Genomic DNA, 18,374 nt, shown 5'->3' with positions numbered 1-18,374 from the left:
GTTGTTTGCTCCTGTGTCGTGTGTGTGTTTTATCGTGGAGTTAACTTCAGAGGAAAAGGCTGTGTTTGGAACTTTATAACTGCCTCTGTCCCTTCTCCTCATCAACCTCTTCTCTCCCCTGCCCTGCCTTTTGCTAAAACGATCAGTGATAAACTGCTTAAAAAACGTTTGGCCTGCTGAGTCCAGACTGCCCTCAGTTGCATGTGGTGTTTGGAGAAATAAAATGTTATTTTCTGCACTTCAAAGAGGCTTTCAGCACATGCCCAGGCAGGGCCTCTGACTGGGCCGAACTCAGCTTGAATGCTGGCTGCACTGGGCTAATAACAGGGTAACATGGCTCCTGTCTCACTACCAACTTCAGAAATTAAACCGGCACTTCTGGGGTCTGGCTGGAAACCATTAGCTCCTTCCCCAGCCAGGCAGGGTCTGTGTCCTCTGAGACCATCTGTGGAGCTAGTGTGGCCACTTCTGGGCACCGGTAGCCAATCGACAGGTTTAAGTCCCCCATTGCTGTGAGCATTGGCTGCTGGTATTGAAGCCACAACCTAGAGGAGGCCGGTGAATTTCCCCACATCTCTAGTCTCACAACTACCCTCCAGGAGCCCACCTTATCTGTGGTTTTGCCCTCCTCGACTTCACTTACCCGCGGTCAACCGCAGTGTGGAAGTAGTGTGTGTTGTCCCCAGGCCTGTGGTGGGCCCCAGCGAAGGATGTCATAAGGCCTGTGTCACTCCCCTCACTGCATCTCACGGCGCAGACATTTCATCACTTCTTTCATCATCATTTCTCATCACAAAAAGAAGATTGAGTCCAGTGCCGTGAGATCATTTGAGGGAGAGAGAGAGAGACAACATTTCACCTAACTTTTATTACTGTATATTGTTGTAACTGTTCTACTTTATTATTGTTGTTGTTAATCTCTCTGCCTAATTTGTCAATTCAATTTTGGTATCTATAGGTACAGGAAAAACCATAGAATTCAAAACTATCCGTGGTTTCAGGCATCCATGGTGGGGTAGGGGGTTCTTAGAATGCCGCTGATAAGGGGCAAGACCACAGTCTGTACCAACTAAATTTACTCCAATAGTCTTACAACCATGCTGGGGAGCGTGGAAGGTCCATCAAGCTCATTTAACCTGAGAAAACCAGGACATAGACTTATTAAGATTTAAGGTTACATTGAAACCCTAACTTTTTTTTCCTATTTATTTATTTACTTATTTGGTTTTTAAATTTTATTTTATTTTCCAGTTTTTCTGAGATATAATCAACCTATAACATTGTAGAAGTTTAAGGTATACAACATAATGATTTGCTTTATGTCTATACTTCAAAAATGTTCCCTACGCTAGGTTTCCTGAACATCTCTCACCTCACATAGTTAAAACTTTCTTTATTGTTGAGATGAGAACTTTTAAGATCTACTCTATTAGCAACTTTCAAAAGATACAATGCAGTATTAATAATTATAGTCACTGTGCTGTATCTTCATGTACATGATATCTTCATGACTTTTTTATTTTATAACTGGAAGTTTGTACCTTTTGATTCCCTTCACCCATTTTGTCCACCTCCTCCAATCCTCACCTTTGGTAACCACCAATCTGTTCTGTTTCTAGGAGTTTAGGGTTTTTTAAGATTCCACATGGACGTGAGATCATATAGTATTTGTCTCTCTCTGTCTGACTTATTTTACTGAAGCCCTAACATTTGAAAATGGAAACCCATCCTCTATATATCTGTAGAAATGATTATTTAAGTGAATTAAAAATAATCAGATGCTATTTTAATTATACTGCTCCTTTCTGAGGAGAGATGATTCTAATGCAAGTGAAAAAAATCTTAATACTTTCCTGATTTTTTGGGGGGAGAAAAAAAGCAAACTGAAATCAAGCAAAACCACTTAACCACATAATATATCAACAGTTTTTACTGTTTTGCTTAAAAGTCTTTTCAAGTGTTACATATTTTTAACTTTTGAAAAACTGAATGCTGAATTCTTTGCTATTATGATTTTATGAATCTCATATATACATTTATTAAAATATAAGTTCATAGCAAAAACCTGGAAATTACTCTAAGAGCAGAAAACAAACGTCATCCTCTAGTAAAAATTAGAATTAACTGTTTGCATTGCTATACTTCCTTTCATTCTATTTTTCTATGCCTACATAGGTTTCTTTGAAACAAATTAACACTTTGCTCTATGTACTTTGGAGCCCTAGTTTTTTTCCCTTCACCTTATATCACCCTATTTCTGTAACATTAAGATTAAAATACATTATTTTTAATGATTGCATAATAATTCACCGTTCCCTTCTCAATACTTTTTTTTTTTTTTAATTTAGCTGCTGGGATATCTCTCTCATTCTCTCTTTGTTCTCTTCCTTAGCATCTTCTAAATCTCTTTTGTGGAACCTCTCCAATTTCCAACAGTGGGAGGTGCCCCAGGACTCAGTCCTAAGGCCTCAGGATGCTTGTCTTCTCCAGGTGTATTCACTTGCCAAGTGATTCCATCAATTACCATGGCCTCAAATACCATCCATCTACTGCCAACTCCCCAATTCTATCTTCAGAGCTACTCACCCCAAATCCTGCCTATCTGCCATCTCTGTGGCATCTCTATGACTCATGGATGTATTAAAGTTAATAGGTCCAAGTTAAACTCCTAACTAACCTGCATCCCAGATTCCCATCTCAGCAAATGGCGACTCTATCCTTGACCTACACAGATCTTCAACCTTGTCTGAGGCTTTCTTTGACTTTTTAAAAAAAAAAATTTAGGGCCCCTGGGTAGCTCAGTGGGTTACGCCGCTACCTTCGGCTCAGGTCATGATCTCAGGGTCCTCGGATCGAGTCCCGCATCGGGCTCTCTGCTTGGCAGGGAGTCTGCTTCCCTTCCTCTCTCTCTGCCTGCCTCTCTGCTTACTTGTGATCTCTCTCTGTCAAATACATAAAATCTTAAAAAAAATTTTTTTTAAGAATTTTTTAATTTTTAAAAAAGATTTTATTTATTTGAGAGAGAGAGAGAGGGAGAGAGCATGAGCAGGGGCAGGGGCAGAGAGAGAGGAAAAAGCAGACTCCCCACTGGGCATGGAGTCTGAAATGGAGCTCTATCTCAGGACCTGGAAATCATGACCTGAGCTGAAGTCAGTCACTTAACCCACTGAGCTATCCAGGTGCCCCTCTTTTCTTTTATTTATTTTTGAGAGAGAGAGCACATGCATGAACTGGGGAGAGGGGCAGAGGAAGAGGGAGAGAATCCTCAAGGAGACTCCCTCCTGAGCATGAAGCCCAACATGGGGTTTGATCTCACGACCCTGAGATGACAGCCCTGAGATCATGACCTGAACTGAAACCAGGGATTAGACCCTTAATGGACTTTTCCCACCAGGCGCCTCTCTTTGACTTTTTCATATCGCATATCCAGTCCTTCAGCAAAACCTACCAGCTCTGCCTTTCGACTGTGCTAGAACTTAGAACCTAAAAGAACTCACCTCTCTATCTCATCTTCATTGCAACCATCCTGGCCCAAACCACCTTCATCTTCTGGTGGGATGATTTCCATAGCTACTGAATGGGCCTTCATCCCGATTCCTTTCTGGCCCCATGACAGTTTATGCTCAGCAGAGTAACTAGATAATCACTGTTCTATCCAAAACCCTCAAAAATATTCCAATTGCTCTGCTAGTAAAAGCCCTCAGGCACCATCACTGCCTTTACACCCACCCCTCTGACCAGCATCCACTTTCTCTAGGCACATAGGCATCCAGTTTGCTCTCCCTTTGGAGGTTTGCCTGGCTGTGTCCTAACCTGATAGGCTCTCCCCCAGAGATCTGCTTGTCTGGTTCCTCCTTGTTTCAAGTTTCTGTTCAAATACCATCTTAGCTGTGGTTCTCCCTGAGTAATCTTTATAAAGAGCTAGCTCCCCACCCAATACTCCCTCTCCACACTCTTACTTATTTTTATTTTTCTCTGTGTATGTAGCATGTGTATTAGTTTCCTAGGGCTGCCATAACAAAGTCCCACAAATTGGGAGGTTTGAAACGCATAAAGGTATTCTCTTCCAGTTCTAGAGGCTAGAAGTCTAGAATCAAGGTGTTGGCGGGGTCACTTCCTTCTGAGGGTTCTGAGGGAGAATCTGTTCCATGCCTGTCTTGGATTCTGGTGACATCCGGCGATCCTTGCTATTCCATAGATGTGGACACGTCACTCAATCTCTGGCTCCATCTTTACATGGCTGTCTTCCCTCTGTGTCTCTCTCCTATGTCATAAAAGGAGACCGGTCACACTAGATTAAGGCGCACTGTATTCTGCACAACCTCAATTCAATTTAACTAATCCATGTGCAATTACCTTGTGTCCAAGTAAGGTCACATTCTGAGTTAGGACTTGAACACAAAATAACCCTTAGTAGCATACAATATATTTACTTGCTTATTTGATTAGTGTTTATTTTATTAGATTATTTGGGGGTCTTTAACCTCTCTTACTGGACATTTAGGTTGTTTCTGATTTGGAGCTATTATAAACAATACCATAACATATCTTCAAGCATACATTTTATTTCCTCTCTTGCTGGTATTTTCTTTTCCTTAGGGCAAATTCTTAAGAGTCAAAGACCCTCAAAGAGCCAAAAAGATTAAATATTTTTATAATGTTTGATATTTTATTTGAACCACATGAGCTGAAGGGGATATTCCTACATTTTTGAAGACCATTCATAGACACATCCACCTTTTACAAAAATGGCCTTCCAACTTTTTGCCATTGGTATAGTCACTATTTAGTTCCTATTCTCTCAGGGAGTAGAATTTCCTATTAACTGGTTCCTACCTACTGGACCTGAGCCAGATTCAGAAGCTGAAGGCAATGCTGTATGGGCTTGGTGTAAGGGAACTAATCATGCTTGGGAAGATGGGAGGGATTGTATCCATTAAATTCCTCCAACCCATGCAGTGCTACATGACCCAGTCAGGTCCCCCATTTAAACAATATATAAATATAAGGGGATCAAAGAAAAGCCACTCAGCTTAAAGCTATGATCTTGTCTAGAGTAAGCGTGGGCAAATGGCCCTGATTGTTTATGAAGTTTGTGGGATGTTGCAGTCGGTCAGCAGAGACCCCTGTGTATCTATGTGGCTGATGGGCAATTCTCTTTTCCTGAAACTTCCCATGGTTCTCTTTAATAAATCTTTATATCTGCTAGTAATTTGTGCACATATCCTGCTGGGAAGCCTAAAGAGAACTTGACTAGCAAAGCCAGGACAATGTTGCTTTATAGAAGGATGTACCCCTTGACAATCTCACCAGTAGCTATGCCTATAAGCAGCTGGGTCACTGTAACCTTACCAGTTTTGGAGTTTGTCCTGATAACCTTTTTCTGGGCATTCAGTTCAACAGCAATAAAGTGGTAGCTCAGTGTCAGTTTGCTTAATGACTGTTTCAAAAAACTCAGTGCTTAAATGGTCCTCACCTACCATGAATAAAGTTCACACTAACAAACTAAAGATTAGTTGTAACTGTTGTTTGCCAAAATAATATTCTTCATTCACTGGGAATTTATCTAACATTGATCTCAAATTATTTACCAGTGAAATTGCAGCTTTGACAGAATTTGAGGATCCAGATTGCCAACTTGAATCTGTCATTTGATTTCTCTTGTTGTCAACTGTATGAGCTGTGGCCAACTTGAACTCTTTGATGGTCCCATGTCATATCGACCCCTATGCAGAAAACAGTAATTATCAGTTAAATAAATAAAACAATTAAGAACAGAACACTGGTACCTCTAGTAGGCACAATTTTGAGATGAGCACAGTGAGTCACACTCTTGCATAATTTTCTCCTATTGAGTGCCAGTGGAGCCTATGAGTTGCTTTTAACAAATAAGATATGGTAAAGGTAATGGGATAGTCACGCCTGTGCTTATGTTATTGTTATGTGGTGGCCCTTCTGGCCTTGAAGAAGTAAGCCATCACGTGGTAGTGAACTGTGGACAGCCTGTAGAGGCTGAGAGTGGCCCCTAGGTGAGGGCTAGCAAGAAAACCATGATCTCAGGTTTGCATCTACAAGGAACTGAATTTTGCTCAAAACCATGTGAGCAGGGGAAAAGGCCCCCACGTTCCAGAAAAAAATGCAGTGGGGCTGACACCTAGATTGCAGTTCTTAAAGATCCTGAGCCTATCTCCTGACCTGTAGAAACTAAGATCATAAATGGATGTGGCTTTAGCTGCAAAGCTGGGAGTAATTTGTTACTCAGCAACAGAGAATTAACATGGTCTCCTTATCAGGGTAGTATAAGAGAGTGGGTTTAAATCTCAGCTCTGCTATTTATTAGCTGTACAGCCTTGGCAAATTTTAACCCTTCTGAGACTGTTACCTTAACTATTAAGATAGTCCCTGTTTCAGTGTGTGGAGGATTGAATGAAATAATGCATATAATTTACTTAGCATGGTATATGACACTAGTAGATTCCCAGTAAATATTTTTCATTGCTAGCAGAGGTGGGACATTTTTAGTTCCATAATGTTAAACATTTTCATCATATCTTTTCTCCATATACCCCATGTTTTGATGATTTTTGTCTTCATTTTAACTGAATTTATTAAGTAATAATTCATTTTCTCATCTATTTCTTTCTTTTTTTTTTTTTAAAGATTTTATTTATTTATTTGCAGAGATCAAAGTAAGCAGAGAGGCAGGCAGAGAGAGAGAGAGGAGGAAGCAGGCTCCCTTGCTGAGCAGAGAGCCTGATGTGGGGCTCAATCCCAGGACCCTGGGATCAGGACCTGAGCCGAAGGCAGAGGCTTTAACCCACGGAGCCACCCAGGTGCCCCTTCTTATCTATTTCTAATTAATTAGCTATGCAGAGCTTCTAATTGGCTTAAAATAGCAACAGAACAATTATAGTTAATACAATTTGGCTAAAAGCAAAGATGTTTGATGTTATAGTTAATGCACTTTCCATTAGCCTTTGAAATATTGGAAAAGAATGGTTGAACCTTATTAGACTACCAGATTTGGAACCACAAAGTTAGTTGAGTGATGGGAAGTAGACATTGAGTGATTTTCTGTAGTTAAACAAAGGTAATCATGACTTGCCTTTATATGCCACCATCTTTGCTCAGGTAATGTTGGATGGGTGGGATTGGCTGAGAAGAAAACCAAGTTCAAGTGAAAGAAAAATATGCCAAGATATGAAGAGAAAGATATTGGATACAATATTAAAATTACTTTAGGCACTTAATTCTTGGAAATTAGCTTAAGAATGACTAAAGTTTTAGGAATTGTGCCATGTCAACATTCAAGTTGTGGTACAGTGAATAAACATATTGTATGGACATTCTGCATTTATATTTAAATGCTCTAATTTATGTTGTGTATAGCAATATTTGAAGTATGATCACTACTCTTTTATTAGTGCTTTATTTCCTCTTTGAATTTTACAAAAACCCTGCATTTTATTTATTACTAGTATGAGGCCTAATATATTCAGTTTTTAGCTGAACACTTTAAAAGAGGATTACAGACTTGATAGGAAATTGTATGTATTTAGTAGAATTTTCCTTTATGCAAGTTTACCAAAAATTCTGATAAACAAGAAATTGCAGTGTCATGATAAACTGTTTCATCTAGCCCTAAAGTATATTGATTTTTTTAAATGCAGAAAACAAAAATAAAGCTTAAGAAGTACATTTGAAAAGTTAAGATTAAATAAATAGCATTTTCCAGTGTATATTCTGCACATACCTGAAAAACATAAGTTCTATGATACAAGACACACTCACACACACACACACACACTCACAATGCATGCAACAGGCACACAATACACACATCACCCCACAGTGTATGCACAAAACACACAAATGACAGCCCATATTATCATGTTAAGGACTCTGAGAAGTCCCACCATAGAGAACTTTTGAACTTGGTTTAATCATATTTTTCTGAAATTAAGCTCAGAATCCTTCCTCCCCCTTCCCTCAAGTGATTTTGATTTCTGGTGACAATGCTTTCTGGAACACAGTTTGTGAATAACTGCACTAGGAGAGTTTCCCCAAGGAGTTAGCTATTATGTAGAAAAAGTATAAGGTGCCCTGAATATTTATGGGTACTTTTTTTTTTTAAGATTTTATTTATTTTTTTGACACACACAGAGAGAGGGAACAAAGCAGGGGGAGTGGGAGAGGGAGAAGCAGGCTTCCTGTAGAGCAGGGAGCCCGAGGAGGGATTCAATCCCAGGACCCTGGGAATCATGACCTGAGCCGAAGGCAGATGCTAACGACTGAGCCACCAGGTGCCCTTTATGGGTATACTTTCTAACCATTAAAATAACTCACAAATGAGAATGAACACCTCCAAACTATGTAAAGAACATTGAGGATTGTGGAGGGTACTGAAAACCCATTACTTCCTCTGGGGTCCAGGTTCTTTCTTTTATGTACAGATGAAGCCTGGTTGAGCTGCATTGCCATTCGCTGTTCACATGGGGAGAGAGGACCTGTTGAACATAAAGGTGGTCACCTTCCTGCAGACTGGGTCGGTTACCCCAGGGTGGAAGTCTCCCTCCCTTGCCCTATCAGCAGCCTTTGACTTGACAGCATGAGGTAGAGCAGTAGGCTCTTTGCATTCCTGATCAGAGGCTCAGGATCCAAAGGCAGCTCCTATCAGCTTTACCCCACCCTGTTTATTTCATGGAGAAAGACAGAGGAATACATTTCAATGTTTCAAGAATATACAGTAGGACTTGGTGAGTGCTTATTCTGAAGATTAAAAAGGTTTTATCTTCATAAGGAAGCTCTGACATTTGCTGTCAGGATGCCAGACCACAATTCTACATAAGCTTTCCTTAAGGTTCAACTGACAGTTTCTCAGGCACTGGGAACATTTATTGCCAAAATGAGAATGAAAGGCTTGCACGGTCTGAGGCAGTGATGTGTTATATTCTGGATAAAATCCCGATTTTCCACAGAGTGACTTTAAATGATATTAGATAAATAGAATATTCTGGCAACTGCCCAGTAGACCCTCGATTAGTAAATTACCTGTTTAGTAAGGTACCAAGCAATGAAAGAATTCACTAAAAATTATTTTGCATCATTCACTTCACTCAGAATTTGAATACATATAAGATATTTTGCTGTATACTCTGCCTTTCTATGTGCTCCATCAGTAGAAAGTAAATATATGATACCCTCATTCTTCCAAAATAATTTCCACTCATTGGAGGTCCTATTTGATGGGCACTGCAGACGGAACATGCAACAGAGTCAACCTGTCTACTTTCTTAAGCCCACAAGCCTAAACAGGCTGGGAAGTGGCAAGTAGCCATAAATGAGGTGGGTTTCATGGGCATTTTTCCTCCCCGTGGGAATTTTTTGAATGTTAAAGGATAACATTCTCTTTAGAAATTAGTTTTTGATAAATAAAAAGTATTACCCTATCACCAATGCTGAGAGCTTTTCTCTAGTCTCTTTAAGCCTTTTTTAGCATACTGTCTTGCATTGAAATACCAGAACCGGTGATTTGAGATACACACGTATGGTTCAGGAAACTGCCATGCTCATAGGATATTTCTGCCCTACCAGGAGTTTGGAGACAGGAGCTTCTTTAGTTTTTATTCCTGAGATTGTTTCTAGAGAATTTGATCATTTCCAGAGCCTCCGTCTAGGTGCTGGGATTCAGAGGGCTGCCTCCTGATCATTAGAGAGCGTATTACAATGGTGAATTTTATGCGTCAACTTGGCTAGCCCATGATACCCACATATTTGGTCAACCATCATTCTAGATGTCTTTGTGAAGTTATTGTTAGTTGGTATTAACATTTCAGTGCAGAGACTTTGGCTAAAGCAGATGGCTTTCTAGAATGGGAGTGGGCCTCATTCAATCACTTAAAGACCTTAAGAGAAAAAGACTGATCTGCCCAGAAGGAAGGAGAATTCTGCAACATTTGCATTTTCCTGGCTCTGGAGCCTGCCAGCCTACCCTGCAGATTTGGGGCTAGCCAACCTCCATAATTATAGGAATACATCTCTTAAAATAAATCTTTCTCTCCATATATGTACCAACCCTATTGGTTCTGTTTCTTTGGAGAACCCTGACTAACACATGGGTGGGTCCTTTACTATGCCCCATGGTCAAACTCATGAGCTGCTTCATAAAAGCAATCTGCAATGGCAGGCAAGACTTTTGGCAATTTGTCTTGGTCTCCAGATTCGGCTTTGATCTTTTCCTGGATCTTTCCCTCTTGGCTCCTTTCTGGAAATCCTTGTACTGGCCGTCATACTGGCTCCTTATACAGCTGACTCTTTGCCTTTTGAGTAACAAAATAGGATCCCTTATGTGTATGAATCCCTTTGGCATTTTTCTCTCCAGCTAAAAGTATATGTTGTGTGCTCCTAACTTTGTGTAATTTAGAACTCTCTTCAGAATTTTAACAGTAAACACATCCGAGTTCTAATATAATACAAGGTTAATCGGTTATTTATTCTCAAAGAGCATTTTCTTGCACCTGCCCTATTCAAGTCACATAGAGATTAGCCTGATCTAGTATAGTGTCTTTTTATGTAATTTTGTATATTTCTGCTCATCACTTTCCACTAGATCCTATGCTGGAGGATAAACCCCAAAAGCACAGTGTCATTTGTGTAAATGCAATGTTATATGTCGATGGTCTAGCTCTGAATGGTGGTGACGTAAGTGCTTTAGTTATGATGCTCATGTTTGCTGAGTGACTATTATGTGAACCAACAACCTTAACTGATGGAGGTGCTCTTATCAGCCCCATTTTGCAGATGAGGATATTGAAATGCACATAAGGGCACAGTACCTAGCAAATAATCCTTGAGACTGTTCGACTGTACTTGTTAGGAGCTGTTCAGTCTTAAACTTTTCTGGCTGATTCTCTTTTCTGAGGTCAATTCTAGTGTCTGACATTTGTCATGATTCCCTTTTTTCCCCTACCCTTCCCTTCCACAAATGACCCCTGTTTTGCTTTGCTTCTGTGTCCTGTCCCTTTTCCAGCGGCCCTTAGGAAACATCCCAAGGGCTGTAGCTGCTCCTTCAGAGAGCTCATTCACTTCCTTCTCAGTTTCTTGGTCTGACCTGTTCCCCAAGACCGAGGGTTCTGGATAGTTGAGGTTTTCTCCTCATACAAAGAAGTACATGGACTCCTCTTGTCCAACATGTTCCTAAGATGATATATTACATACCTTGTTCTTCAACTAAAGTCCACGTTTGCAGACTTCATGTAAGTATCACTTCAATGAACTTATGACAAGTCCTCAATGGTTCTGGTTAATTTCTTTCTTAACTTTGAAAGGACAGTCTTCTCTTGCTGTGATACACTGAAAAATCTTCCTGAAGCCAAAAGAGTCTTTTCCATACTTATCTCTTTGGAGCAGAGTTTGATTTCCCATTTAACATGTCCCTTCCTTTCGTGCCAAAGCATACTTGTGCTCTGTGTGTCCTTATGTTCTCTTATATAGCAGAAGCCCATCATACCTGGAGCCCATGGCATCATCACTGGGAAGCAGCTTTAAACATAGTTGGCTGTTACAATCCAGTACATTAATTCCTGTTAGAATTGCAAGGGTTGAATCCTGCTAGAGCTGAGCAGCCAGGGTGCTCATGGCCAGGAGGCAGGAGTGGGCAGGGAAGAGGGGATGCACTGGGAGCTCTGAGACCCAAGAAATCCTAGAGTCAGAAATAGGCAGTTGCTCCTGACGGCCACTGACATGGACCGTGGAAAGGAAGGCAAGTTGGAAGCATGACAGCGGGGCAGGGAGCCAGAATTTGAAGTGCCAGGGACATAAGTAGAGAACTGAGAAAAGGCTGGATTTGGGTTCTGATCCTAGACTGAGAAGACACAGAATTCTGAGGCCCCTAAGCACCAGCACTGGTGTTTCCTCAGAGAGCTACAGCTCTTCTGAAGTGACAGGAAGGCTCCCATTCTCTGGGGATTCAAGGGTCCAATCATACTGGAGCTTAGACATTGGAGATCTGCATACCAATGGGGACATCCTTGATAGTACATTCATGCTCCTTTCTAGAGAAGGAATTTGAATGTTCCTGAAACACTGAGTTGAACTGAAGAGAAGGTGGGTGAGCGGGAGGAACCAAGGGAGAGAGAGACTGAAAGAGATTCAGAGAAGGCTGTAGTTGAGGTTGAGGCAACCTATCTCCGAAATTCACATTTTAAAATTTAGGCATTTGTTGATGGGCTTCTCTTCGATCATGACATTCCACTTGGGAAAGGAAAGGGCTCTGTTTTATGAGTCAGAAATTTCAATTCGACCATCTCATTTGTTATTCCTCTCACAGCAGAGGAAATCTAAGTAAATTGTGTAAGCAGAATAATTACACTTCCTATTTTGGGGCAGTACATTTGCCAATTCTTTCTCAATAGCACTAGAACAAATTCAGTGAGAACTCATTGTGTGGTGCGAGGGCTGGGAGTGGTTAGCCTAACGTGAAGCATAGATCTACATGGATTGGAAAAGAGGCCACTCGGGTCCACGGAGGAGAGAGAGATACAGATCTAGAGAAGATAATTTTTGAAGCATCTTTAAAGATATTATTCCAACATAATCCATAAACATAATTATAGCATCCCTCACCTATTTTGCAGGTGCGTATCATTCTGTCCCCCTCTTGAGAAGAATCACCTCCTTGAGAGGATAGCTCTCATTTACCTCCAGTGTGGCTGGGATTCCCACACACCAACCTACACAGTTGGAGGCCCATGGGAGATGTACATCCCTTCACTTGGTTGCCTCTCAAAAACTCTCATTCATTTTCAGTTTCCCTGAAACAGCACACATGCATTCCCTCCTTGTGCTCAGGCCCCCAGAACCCCGCCTCAGGGCAACAGACTTTCTGGAACTTTTCCCGAGACATGGCACCTCTATCTGAACGCCCTGTGGCCCGAGTTCTGGTAAACAACGAAAGGCATGTGTGGACTTGCGAGCACAGGAAGATTTTTGACTTTGTGCTTTTTGTCAGTGGGAAGCCCGGGAGGCTGGCCCTGTTTCAGCCTCTAGATCTCTCTTTTTATGATGATAATGATAATCACAGAGTCATAATATTGGCCACCCCGCAGGCACTCAGAGGCAGCCAGCCTGATGCTCTGATGTTCCTTTGCCTTTCATTATAAAAGGGCATGTAGAGACACATAGACTTGGTCAAGATGATTTTGAAAGGATCTTTGAATTTAATTAAATAATATTTAATAATAATATAGTTTGTTCATTTGCAGAGTGTAATGCGACATGGAAAGGACTTTCACACGTATTATGCCACGCACTAGCTGAAACATTAGACCTGTCTTCGTGATCACACAAGTATTAAAGCAAATTCCTTTTTCCCTTTGGGGAGGATGACGGAAACTGCATATTTGCCCTTGACTCTTTTGCATATGCTGTCCTATTTTTATGCTTTTCATTATAGATTAAATCCTTTCTTAATCTAGTGGCTCTCAAAAGTCCCTTGTACTTGTCCTTCTACAGCCTTGTGCTTAAGCCAAATTTGGATTCAGGGCCATGTTTTTGTTAATTTCCTTTGTAAGAGGATGTGTTGTTAGCAATCTGTGCAGCTCGTTCTTTAGTTTGACTTGCTGCTAGCAAGCTCGCAGAGCTAGAGCAAAGGGCAGGTGGGCTGGCCTGCAGGATAATATTTCCTCTTCTTTTCTGTAGCAGCTTACCTCTGAAACAGTCTCCCAAAGGACTATTTGATGAAATTTTGACATTTGGAAAACGTAAATACACTTTGTAAAATGGTATGGATGAGCAGAGAGTTTTCTGAATGAATGTGTGAAAGGGAAAAAAAGAAAACATTGAAATAGGAGCTTGGTCCCTAAACTCCAGTTGAAGAACAACACCTCTCTTTGTCCCCAGAGCCTCCAAAATACTGGGATGGGCTTCATACCAAAAGTCTCTCAGAGGGCCATGCCATGAGTCTAGGCAAGCAAAATGAGGGACAAAATGTAGAATATTACTGGGGCACCTGGGTGGCTCAGTGGGTTAAGCCTCTGTCTTAGGCTCAGGTCATGATCCCAGGGTCCTGAGATCGAGCCCTGCATTGGGCTGTCTGCTCAGGGGGGAGCCTTCTTCCCCCACCCCCCGCCTCCGCCTGGCTCTCTGCCTACTTGTGACCTCTGTCTGTCAAATAAATAAATACAATCTTTTAAAAAATGTAGAATATTACCAAAGCACCCTTTTTATTGAGTCTAACAGACATACAAAAAGTGGGTACTTGTGTATGTGTGTGCATGCACACACACCTATTTCCTAGCTGTGCTCACAGAAAAGGCCTGGAAACCGTGATCATGGAGTAAATGAGGCTCTCTAGAGCCCAGATCGTAGTCTTGAAATGTCATTTCCCCCAAAGGAATCTAGAGAAATAGCTAATTCCAGGTTTGAGTGGGAAATGAATAACATATGCCTGGAACATACTAGAGGGCGTCATACTAGAGGGTGGAGAAGCCATTAAAGACCACCAGGATTAGGTAAAAAACACTCCGGAGCCAACTTTGAAGAGGCTGCTGGTGACCTAGAAGGGGGAAATTTGAGCTTTAAAAAGGATAATAAATTTTAATCATTTGGAACCCATTAAATAACTTTGTTTAGTTTGTTGTTTGTTTTAAAGATTTACTTAGTTGTTTTAGAGAGAGAGAGAACCCACATGAGTGGGGTAAGAGGCAGAGGGAGAGAATATCCAGACAAACTCCTGCTGAGCAGGGAGCCCAATGTGGGACTCAGTCTCATGAGCCTAAGATCATGACCTGAGCCAAAACCAAGTCAGATGCTTAACTGACTGAGCCACCTGGCCTCCTCGAAATCATCAGATAGCTTTAAATCCATGGCTTCATAAAGATAGTTTAAAAATTGATCCCTTTTATAGTATGATGGAAAACCAACTATTTTTGTGAAAATGGTAGATGAAGTGAATCATTTATTCTGCTTTTCCTAGGTGAAATGTATCACCGAGTAACCAAATACTAGATGAAGGAAAGCTATATTTATAAAAGTGTTCCAACAGATGGCTTAATGGTAGAAAACAAAGGTTAGAATATTCTAGAAGTAGAATATTACCATTCTGCAAACGCCTCTGAATTATTAGAACACAAACAGCCGCTGCCATCCCAAAGAGACACACAGACATCAAATTGAGGAGAGAACAAATCAACACCAAACTCTTGCAAAAGATCAGACCAAGGACTGAATCTCCTCTGAATCCAATTGCCCATCTGTAGGACAGGGGGACATGGGGAACTAACTCATGCATGTACAATCAGCAAAGTCCTGAAGGTAGGAGGTCCACAGGTCAAATTTCCAGAGAAGTTGTAGGCAAAAGAAAGGGGTGGAGGAAGGAACCTGTAAACGATAAAAGATTTCAAAGACACATGAAATTTACAAATGGCTGATGCTAGACTCTAGTATGTAGGGATGCAGGCTTACATGATGGACCTGCAAAGTAACACAAGGATATGATTCCAATCAAAGTCAGGGTAGTGTGTATGTTTGTGAAGAGGAAGGCACAGGACACATTGAGGGGCTTTAGGCATGGCAAGCAAAGCTCTACTCCTTGACTTGGGGATGGCGGTTGCTAAGGTGTTCGTTCACCTTATACCAATTCATTAAGCCCTGCGTACACTTTGTGCAGTTTTTTTTTTTTTTTGAATCTGTGTTCTATTGTCTAATGGGAAGGTTGAAAGAGAAAAGAATCAGAATAGGAGTTTTCAAATTTACATTATGTGAAGGCCATAAAGGGCTCTGATGGTCAAGAGCAGTTTGTGTCAAGACACGGTATAATGCACTGATAATGAGCGTGAGGTCTGGAGACACCCCAGCAAGAACCAAATCCCAGCCCGGCCACATAGCAGCTGTGTTATCCTGAGCAAGTTACTCAGCTCCTCTGAGTCTCAGTTTTCTCATCTGTAAAATGGATGACAGTATAGTTTCTACCTCAGAGTGTCATTGTGAGGTTAAAATGAGACGATCCATTTGACTATTTGGAATATTGCCAGGCATATAGTAAGAGCTCAATACCTGTATTATTTATTTTTATTGTTTCAAAGATTTTATTAATTTATTTATTTGATGGAAAGAGACACAGTGAGAGGGGGAACACATGTAGGGGGAGTGGGAGAGGGAGAAAGAGGCTTTCTGCAGAGCAGGGAGCCTGATGCAGGGCTCGATCCCAGGACCCTGGGATCATGACCTGAGCTAAAGGCAGATGCTTAATGACTGAGCCACCCAGGCGTCCCTCCATTCTGTAGTTAAAGAACCCCAAGGAGGCATCTGGCAAGACAAGGAAGGACAAATCCCAAGCGGGCAGTCAGAGTGTGTTCAGTGAGGAGAGAAGGGTTGGGGGAGGGGTTCTTATTTGCCACCGGCTCCCCAGAGTCTCGAACAGTGTATGTCACCACATAAGCATGTACTAGACGTTTGTTGAAAAGATGAATGAAATAACTTGCAGAACACAATTTAGAAAGTGCCGTTCAAATGTCTGCCTTTTGCTTGAAGAGTCTGAAATGCGCAGGGCTTTGTTTCTGCCTTCCCCTGCCTTGCTGCTCTTCTTTCCTGTTGCCCCATTTCAGTGTCCATGGCTTTGTGTGAGCCAGTCAGTCTAAACGGAGTATCTCTTCATAAAATGTGTATATCGCATTTGTCTTTGCTTCAGAAAGCTCCATGGTGACCCAGCCGTGCGCCTGCCAGCGATCTTGCTGTCCCTTGGAGCTCCTTCCTGTCCTGCAGACGTGTCCATCTTGCCCCGTCTTCCTCTGGTGCCCTTCTTGTCATCGTTCCTGTAGCTGGCTCCTTGCCGTCTGATGACCCACTGCAACAAAGCCTTCTGAAGCAGCCTCTCACAGGTAAATCTCTCAAGCTGAATCCTCTTATTTTTCTTCAAAGCACTTACACATATGTGTAATACACATATGTGAATAAATATTTGTGGAACTCTTGCAGGAGTTAATGGCCGTTGCAACAAATAAGTAGATACAGGCATGGAAGCATGGGTGTGAGTTGACCTGTTCATTGTCTCTGCCCTAACTTTCATGAAGGTACTATGACTGTTAAGCTTGCTAATTTTTAGTTCTTGGTGGGTGCTCAAGCGACTCGTAGTCCTAGTGGCTTTAATTCTTTACATTGGTTTGGATATTACATGTGCCTCGTTCTCAATCATTATAGAAGTTTTAAGAAGATACTTAGAGGTATAATATGGCCTGTTTTCCAAACTGTTCACTTCGTTTGACATAGATTTTTTTTTGGTTATTTGCTTTTTTTTTTTTTAAAGATTTTATTTATTTACTTGACGGAGAGAGATCACAAGCAGGCAGAGAAGCAGGCAGAGAGAGAGGAGGAAGCAGGCTCCCCGCTGAACAGAGAGCCTGACATGGGGCTCGATCCCAGGATCCTGGGATCATGACCTGAGCTGAAGGCCGAGGCTTTAACCCACTGAGCCACCCAGGCGCCCCGGTTATTTGCTTTTTTAATTGAAGATCAGTTGACATACAATGTTATATTAGTCTCAGGTGTATAATACAGTGATCTGACAATTCTGTACATTACCCAGTGCTCACCACAATAAATGTAGTCATCATCTGCCAACTTGGTCTCTCTTAACAATCCTGGCTAGAATAGTAAAGATTAGTCACCTTTATTTTTTTTTTATTTAAAAAAAATTTTATTTATTTATTTGACAGAGAGATAAATAGCACAAGTAGGCAGAGCAGCAGGCAGAGGGAGAGGGAGAAGCAGGCTCCCTGCTGAGCAGGGAGCCTGATGTGGGGCTTCATACTAGGACTCTGGGATCAGGACCTGAGCTGAAGTCAGCTGCTTAATGACTGAGCCACCCAGGCACCCTGATTAGTCACCTTTAATAAAAATTTTAAAAAGAAATGCTGATTCAAAGATGTACATGCACCCCAATGTTTATAGTAGCATTATCAACAATAGCCAAACTATGGAAAAAGCCCAGATGTTCATTAGCAGATGAATGGATGAGGAAGTTGTGATATATATATATAAATGTCACACACACACACACACACACACACACACACACACACACACAGAGGAATATTACTCAGCCATTACAAAGAATGAAATCTTGCCTTTTGCAACAACATGGATGGAGCTACAGAGTGTTAGGCTAAGTGAAATAAGTCAGACACAGAAGAGCAAATACCCTTTGACTTCACTCATATGTGGAATTCAAGAAACGAAACAGATGAACATAGAGGAAGAGAAAAAAAGAGGGGGGGGGGAGGCAAGCCATAAAAGACTCTTAACTACAGGGAACAAACTGAGGGTTGCTGGAGGGGAGGTAGGTGGGGGATGGGCTAGATGGGTGATGGGCATTAAGC

General features: G+C 41.4%; 1 long non-coding RNA gene across 1 annotated transcript in view; it reads right to left on the bottom strand.

Annotated features, from left to right (window-relative positions):
• Nucleotides 1-869: 869 nt before the first annotated feature.
• The window catches only part of LOC309866988, a 68,550-nt gene continuing 51,045 nt past the window's right edge, over nt 870-18,374 (bottom strand). The window contains exons 2-3 of the long non-coding RNA XR_014312904.1: nt 5,592-5,726; nt 870-4,264 (exon numbers count right to left, since the gene is read on the bottom strand). This is a non-coding gene — a long non-coding RNA (uncharacterized lncRNA). The remainder of the gene's footprint in view (nt 4,265-5,591; nt 5,727-18,374) is intronic.

Source organism: Mustela nivalis, assembly GCF_964662115.1.
Source record: "Mustela nivalis genome assembly, chromosome: 6".
NCBI lineage: Eukaryota > Metazoa > Chordata > Mammalia > Carnivora > Mustelidae > Mustela > Mustela nivalis.
The sequence above is the reverse complement of the archived record's forward strand: the minus strand, read 5'-3'. Positions and strand labels throughout refer to the sequence as shown.